Raw genomic sequence first — 7,482 nt, forward strand, 5'->3', positions numbered from 1 at the left:
ATCCAGTGTTTGGTAGAGGGTGTCGCGCCACGCCTTAGCTCGCTGAGGCTTTGTGGTCACTTGCGTCCCGGCAATTACGGCAGGGCCGGACCAGCGTCGGAGTGCGTTCGCCGCCGCTGGCTCGCCCATTACGTGTCGAACCGCCGGGTCCGCGGAACTCAACCCCTTCTCCAGCCGCCGCTGCTTGAGCAGACGGACAGAAGAGGTAAAGTCCGGGATTCCCATCCCCCCGTCCTTAGTCTCTGCGTGGAAGAACGCTCTGGGGGTGTCATGGGGCAAACGGAGCCAGCTTCGAAGAGCTTGGCGTACCTGTTTGTCCATCCTTGCCAGTTGCGTCTTCGCCACGCGTCCGAGCACGAGACGGTGGTTTAATCGGGGAATTAGGTTATGCTTTAAGATATAGACTCTTTGTTGGGGCTTGAGAGGCGCTCTTTGAATGTTGAGCAGACCATCTGCAAGCAGGGAGCCGTAGGAGCATGTTCTGCCCCCCGCCCCCACTAGTATCCCCAGGGTTAAGAGAGTCATAGTTACTCCCGCCGTTTACCCGCGCTTCTTTGAATTTCTTCACTTTGACATTCAGAGCACTGGGCAGAAATCACATTGCGTCAACATCTATCTCTGACCATCGCAATGCTTTGTTTTAATTAGACAGTCGGATTCCCCTGGTCCGTGCCAGTTCTGAGTTGATCGCTGGGCGCCAGCCGAAGTGGGTTTGGAGTGAACCGGGACGACGCCTTGCACCCACCCCCTCCAAATAGAGGGGGGACGGGCACGCCGCGCCGCTCGAGAACACGCCCACGCAGCCTAGCGCGTTCCACGGAAGGGACGGAGATACGCCGGTCCGAGCTCGGTTCAGGACAGCTGGCCCGACAGAGCGGACGTCCCCGACCTTCACCTCGCCCAGTCCTGCGCCCGAACCCAGGCCCGCTTCCTGCACAGGCCCGACTGGCCCGATCCTCAGAGCCAATCCTTATCCCGAAGTTACGGATCTAATTTGCCGACTTCCCTTACCTACATTAGTCTATCGACCAGAGGCTGCTTACCTTGGAGACCGGCTGCGGATATGGGTACGCACTGGCCCGAAACTAGGCGTTGCGGGCATGGAGACCCGCGCTGCCCCAGTTACCTCCCTCGCATGTTTCACGGACCGGCGGTGGCACGCGGGACGCCGCAAGAACCGCGGCGCTCTACGGCAGACCGTGTTACCAATACCCTTTCTCTCTGCGAATGGCTTCCAGGGTCACGGCGCCTTAAACAGAAAAGAAAACTCTTTCCCGGACCACCGCCGGCGGACGCGAGCTGGTTCCCGTTACCGGGGTCCTGCACAGGGCAGCATTCCAACGCCCGAGGGCGAAGGCGCTTGCACCTGCTTCGTATCCGGGTCCTGGTTACGGAATAAGTACCGTATTCCCTTTCGCCACTGATCCCCGGGCAACTCACTCATTGTACTCGGCACGTCCTTGTACCAAAAAAAAAAAAAACATTTCTGGCTCGCATTGGCCGTTGCCGCTAGCGTGGGAATCAGGCCTTAGCCTTGGGCTTAGGAGCGACTAACCCATGTCCAACTGATGTTCACATGGAACCCTTCCCCACTTCGGTCTTCAAGGGAGTCTCTCTCGAGTATTTGCTACTACCACCAAGATCTGCACCAGTGGCGGCTCCAGGCCGGCTCACGCCGGATCCCTTCAGCGCTCACCACTGCGACCCTCCTACTCGCCGGGGCTTCGAGACCTGCGCTCTTCGTCGCTGGCCGCTAGTGCCCCGGCGGTCGAGTATCGGGAGAATGCTTGAGCGCCATACCATTTTAAGGGCTAGTTGCTTCGGCAGGTGAGTTGTTACACACTCCTTAGCGGATTCCGACTTCCATGGCCACCGTCCTGCTGTCTATAGCAACCAACGCCTTTCGATGGGATCTGAATGAGCATTCATTTAGGCCCCTTAACTCGACGTTTGGTTCATCCCACAGCGCCAGTTCTGCTTACCAAAAATGGCCCACTAGATACTCAGATTAGTCGCCGAAGCTTCAGCGTTCAAGCAAGCTCGGCATCTCACCCATTTAAAGTTTGAGAATAGGTTGAGGACGTTTCGTCCCCAAGGCCTCTAATCATTCGCTTTACCGGATGAAATTCATCCCACGAGTTCCAGCTATCCTGAGGGAAACTTCGGAGGGAACCAGCTACTAGATGGTTCGATTAGTCTTTCGCCCCTATACCCAGCTCCGACGATCGATTTGCACGTCAGAATCGCTACGGACCTCCACCAGAGTTTCCTCTGGCTTCATCCTGGCCAGGCATAGTTCACCATCTTTCGGGTCCCAACATGTCTGCTCATGGTACTTGCCGACTGCACGCATGACCCGCTGATCGACCCTAGAGCCTCACAGCAAAGTGACAGTCTCGCGGCGTCCTGGCAAGTCCCGGGCCTGCGCCCCCCTGCAACAGCAGGCTCTTTTTTACGGACACCATCGCACCCCGCCTCCCCCCGAGCCCCGCAGCAGCGGCCGGGGAAAATAGCTCACCCGGCTTACCGAGACGCGGGAGAGAGGCGAGGGCAACCGGTGAGGGATCGGCCCTGAGTCCGGCTGCCACACGAGGCGACAGCCGAACCCGTGTCACTTTCATTACGCCTCTGGGTTTAGTGCGCCCACTGACTCGCACACATGTTAGACTCCTTGGTCCGTGTTTCAAGACGGGTCGGGTGGATCACCGACCTTTTGCACGCCGCGAGAGCCGCCCCCCACGAATGGGAGGGGCTCGTCTCTACGACCGTCGCAGGGCAGCCAGGACACCGGCGGTTTCGCCCACCGGACAAGAGGAGAAGCCGAAGCCGCATCCCCAGCCGGTAGGGTACCAATCCGTCCGGGCCTTCGACGTCCCCAAAAGCAACGGGTCGCGGCGACCTACTGTGAGGCGAAATACGCCCGCCGACGCCGGCGTGGGTGGAGGCACGCCCAAGTATTCCTGGGTCGCTTTGTTACGTCCCCACCCAGCCGACAGCCGACGAGCTGAATCCCCCAGTTCGACCTTCGAGGTTCCACCCGTTTGGCTCTTAACGGTTTCACGTACTCTTGAACTCTCTCTTCAAAGTTCTTTTCAACTTTCCCTCACGGTACTTGTCCTCTATCGGTCTCGTGGTCATATTTAGCCTTAGATGGAGTTTACCACCTGCTTTGGGCTGCATTATTAAGCAACCCGACTCTACAGAGAGGCCCTTTCCGACCGCCCCATCTATGCCCTCGCGGGCGCCGCCACACGGGCCTGTCACCCTCCATGGGTAGTGGCCGCTTTCAAGCTTGACTTAGGCGGTATGGGACGGCGTGCCGGACCCTCCGAAACGCAACACCCCTCGTGCCGGTTAAGACACGAGGTTATGCGCTGGGCTCTTCCCCGTTCAGTCGCCCTTACTAAGGGAATCCCTGTTGGTTTCTTTTCCTCCGCTTATTAATATGCTTAAATTTGGCGGGTAGGTCTCTCCCGACACGAGGTCGACGGTGGGTTTTTTTTTTCGTGCGCTGGTGGTTTAAAATTTTATTTGATCATCGATCATCGCTCGAGGGGCGGTCTCGGCGCAAAAACACACACACACAGTCACACACATTTTGATTTGATCAATCAAGGACGCCACCCGTCGGCGAGCACTCTGGCTACGCCTTTTGCTGAGGGGCAAAGCACAGCACGGGAGCAGCACCTCCTCCGTCATGACGACAGGCGGTCGCTCCCTCGCACCACACCAGCAACAAACACAGCGGCTGCTGCTGATGATGCCACGGCTGTTACTGTCCCCCAGCCAACGCACTGAAAATCCGAATTTGGCCGTCTGACGGCTTGCGCCAGACACGCCGTCACTTCGGTTTCAGCAAGCGTTGCTTATAGGCCCCACAACTGTGGCAGCGGCTACCACTAGGGTGCACACATGCCAACGAAATTGTAACAATAATAATAACAACAGTAGTAGTATAGCACTACTTCTGTGCGCACACGCCTCTCTCTCATACATGCACCTGTGTACTGGTGTAATTTACTCGTTCATGAGCGTTATTGGCACCATTTCTTCTCTCTCTCGAATTCTGCTAGGCCAAAGTAAATGAAATCCGGTTGAGTCGGTCCGTAGAGAGTGTGTGTGATAGGCGGGAGGTTCCTCAAGCGTTCAATTTCCCTGGCACACTACTACCTCTGGACGGCGACGCATGGCATGTCGCTTCCGACCCGGTCCTCTAGCCATACCCTTGTGTTGTGCCATCCAGTCCACGGAGGGGTGGAAACTGGCGGCTTTGCTTGCTGCACGTCTGTGGGACAATCGGATCCGCAGCAGACGTCGAGTGTTTTCTCACTCAAAGGGCGGCAGGCCTCTGTTGCAGAAATAGGACGAAAAGCGTCTTTCTTTCACAGCATGATGAGGTGTGCTAGGGGCTCGTTTGTCAAATATTAGGGGGACTCCCGGTTTGCCTCCTGCCTTCTCATTCGGGGGGCAGTGGCGGGCGTCGTTCCCCAGAGCAGGCCAAAGCGCATCGTTGAGCCTGCCAAAGAGCAGAATATGGAGGCCGCAACAGCTACTCGCCCGATGGATGTTATTCCGACCCTCGCGCAGGAGTGGCGACAGTACACATATCAGGACTGCCGCCGCAATGTGCGTTCGACTTGTCGATGTATCTGGTATTCTTGCGATTCACATACCGACACGCAGTTAGCTGCGGTCTTCATCGACCCACGAGCCAAGTGATCCACCGTTAAGAGTTGTATATGTTTTTATTAAGGCCTGTCGGCCGTCTATCACTCCATCATAGGAGGACGTAATGTATGGGGGGTTTGATAGGGCTGGTAAGAGCCCGACTTTGGTTAGAAGACACATAAAATGCTTTTTTTCTCTCTCCCCTTTTTCCTCCTCTGCCGCACACGTACATTTACGTTTACAGTAGAGTGAAGGCGGGGAGGGAGGGGCCCACTGGGAAGCGTGTCAAGGAAAACCCAGCACTAGACGCCGCCAGAGTAGCAGGCGCCGGCCCTGTCAACGAGAGGAGCAGTAGCGTCTTCGCCTGCTGCTTTCTCTCTATGGTGTGGGTGCCGGAAGCCACTGAGCGACCGGGGACAAGGAAGAAAGATGTCGGTGACGGGTGTCGCGAGCCCCAACAGATGACTCTAAAGCAGTATACGGCGCTAGGACTGTGACCTGCGCCGGTCGGACTGACTGACATGTCATGTCAGTCCGACATCACAGACCTGTTATTGTCTCACAGTGGGTGTTGATCTCCCCGCCGTTTATCCGCTTTCTCCTTTCCCACGGCAATTGGGTGCGGCTCCCAAGGCTACCCTTGCCTTCTTCGCATTGAAGAATACTCGAACGACGACGACGAGCCGATGGTTGCAGCTCTCGCGTCACAAACTGTAATGATCCTTCCGCAGGTTCACCTACGGAAACCTTGTTACGACTTTTACTTCCTCTAAATGATCAAGTTTGGACATCTTTCCGTCAGCTCGAGGCGAGAACCCCTTGCGCCGAGACGCGAGGGGTAGAACATCCAAGAGCGCCAGTCCGAAGGCCTCACTAAATCATTCAATCGGTAGTAGCGACGGGCGGTGTGTACAAAGGGCAGGGACGTAATCAGCGCAAGCTGATGACTTGCACTTACTGGGAATTCCTCGTTCATGGGAAACAATTGCAAGCCCCAATCCCTATCATGAAGGGGATTGAACGGGTTACCCGCTCCTCTCGGAGGGGGAGAACACGTTGATCTCTTCAGTGTAGCGCGCGTGCGGCCCAGAACATCTAAGGGCATCACAGACCTGTTATTGCTCAATCTCGTGCGGCTAGAATTGCCGCTAATCCCTCTAAGAAGAAGTTGCGAACTGGACACCAATTGCTGGAGATCCGTCGACTAGTTAATAGGCCAGAGTCTCGTTCGTTATCGGAATTAACCAGACAAATCGCTCCACCAACTAAGAACGGCCATGCACCACCACCCACCGAATCGAGAAAGAGCTCTCAATCTGTCAATCCTTCCGGTGTCTGGGCCTGGTGAGGTTCCCCGTGTTGAGTCAAATTAAGCCGCAGGCTCCACTCCTGGTGGTGCCCTTCCGTCAATTCCTTTAAGTTTCAGCTTTGCAACCATACTTCCCCCGGAACCCAAAGACTTTGGTTTCCCGGAAGCTGCCCGCCGGGTCATGGGAATAACGCCGGCGGATCGCTAGTTGGCATCGTTTATGGTTAGAACTAGGGCGGTATCTGATCGCCTTCGAACCTCTAACTTTCGTTCTTGATTAATGAAAACATCCTTGGCAAATGCTTTCGCAGTAGTTCGTCTTGCGACGGTCCAAGAATTTCACCTCTAGCGTCGCAGTACGAATGCCCCCGCCTGTTCCTATTAGTCATTACCTCAGGTTCCGAAAACCAACAAAATAGAACCGAGGTCCTATTCCATTATTCCATGCATAGACATTCAGGCCATTAAAGTAGCCTGCTCTGAGCACTCTAATTTTTTCAAAGTAAACGTGCCGGCCACTCGGGACACTCGATGAAGAGCACCCCGTGCGAGCCGGCGGGGCTAGTTAGCTGTTCGGAGCGTGACAGTAAGCACCAGGCGGTGTACCGTCAGTCCGGAACTGAGATCCAACTACGAGCTTTTTAACCGCAACAACTTTAATATACGCTATTGGAGCTGGAATTACCGCGGCTGCTGGCACCAGACTTGCCCTCCAATAGATCCTCGTTAAAGGATTTAAAGTGTACTCATTCCGATTGCGAGGCCTCGGATGAGTCTCGCATCGTTATTTTTCGTCACTACCTCCCCGTGCCGGGAGTGGGTAATTTGCGTGCCTGCTGCCTTCCTTAGATGTGGTAGCCGTTTCTCAGGCTCCCTCTCCGGAATCGAACCCTGATTCCCCGTTACCCGTTATAGCCATTGTAGGCGCATAACCTACAATCGAAAGCTGATAAGGCAGACACTTGAAGGATGCGGCGCCGGTGCGGAGACCGTGCGCTCAGCAAAAAGTTATTCAGATTCACCACGGGTGGGTTAACGGACCGAGGCCCGACCAGTTTTGAACTAATAAAAGCGCTCTTCCCTTGCGGTCAGAGACGTGATGCATGTATTAGCTCTAGAATTACCACAGTTATCCAAGTAAGTGGGTTTACAGATCCAATGAAACATAGCTGATTTAATGAGCCATTCGCGGTTTCGCCTTAACTCGGCTTGTACTTACACATGCATGGCTTAATCTTTGAGACAAGCATATGACTACTGGCAGGATCAACCAGGTAGCTCAACAGTACTACTGATATATAGTACACAAGACACACACACACACACACACCCCTCGCTCCCCTCGGTTTTGCGTTTTAATCCTGCTTTGCAAGTTAAATCTCACTATGGACTCTCTAGCAGCCCGACAGTATGGCGTTATGTCGATACGTTAGACGAACAGAGGCGGAGGAGAGCAGTTACTCCGCGTGGACGAACGATCATAACTACCCCGCCGAGATTACTCC

At 55.1% G+C, this 7,482-nt stretch overlaps 2 non-coding genes and 1 pseudogene across 2 annotated transcripts; all 3 read right to left on the bottom strand.

The window, feature by feature from the left end:
- The window catches only part of LOC138361199 (large subunit ribosomal RNA), a 6,284-nt pseudogene extending 2,797 nt beyond the window's left edge, over positions 1 to 3,487 (bottom strand).
- A 1,086-nt stretch (positions 3,488 to 4,573) lies between these two features.
- On the bottom strand, positions 4,574 to 4,735 carry LOC138361196 (5.8S ribosomal RNA). Its single transcript, XR_011226845.1, has one exon. It is a non-coding gene; the product is annotated as a 5.8S ribosomal RNA (ribosomal RNA).
- Positions 4,736 to 5,382: 647 nt separating this feature from the next.
- Positions 5,383 to 7,254, bottom strand: LOC138361197 (small subunit ribosomal RNA). The gene has a single exon (XR_011226846.1). It is a non-coding gene; the product is annotated as a small subunit ribosomal RNA (ribosomal RNA).
- Positions 7,255 to 7,482: the final 228 nt, after the last annotated feature.

This window comes from Procambarus clarkii, unplaced genomic scaffold (genome assembly GCF_040958095.1).
Source record: "Procambarus clarkii isolate CNS0578487 unplaced genomic scaffold, FALCON_Pclarkii_2.0 HiC_scaffold_253, whole genome shotgun sequence".
In the NCBI taxonomy this organism is placed as follows: domain Eukaryota; kingdom Metazoa; phylum Arthropoda; class Malacostraca; order Decapoda; family Cambaridae; genus Procambarus; species Procambarus clarkii.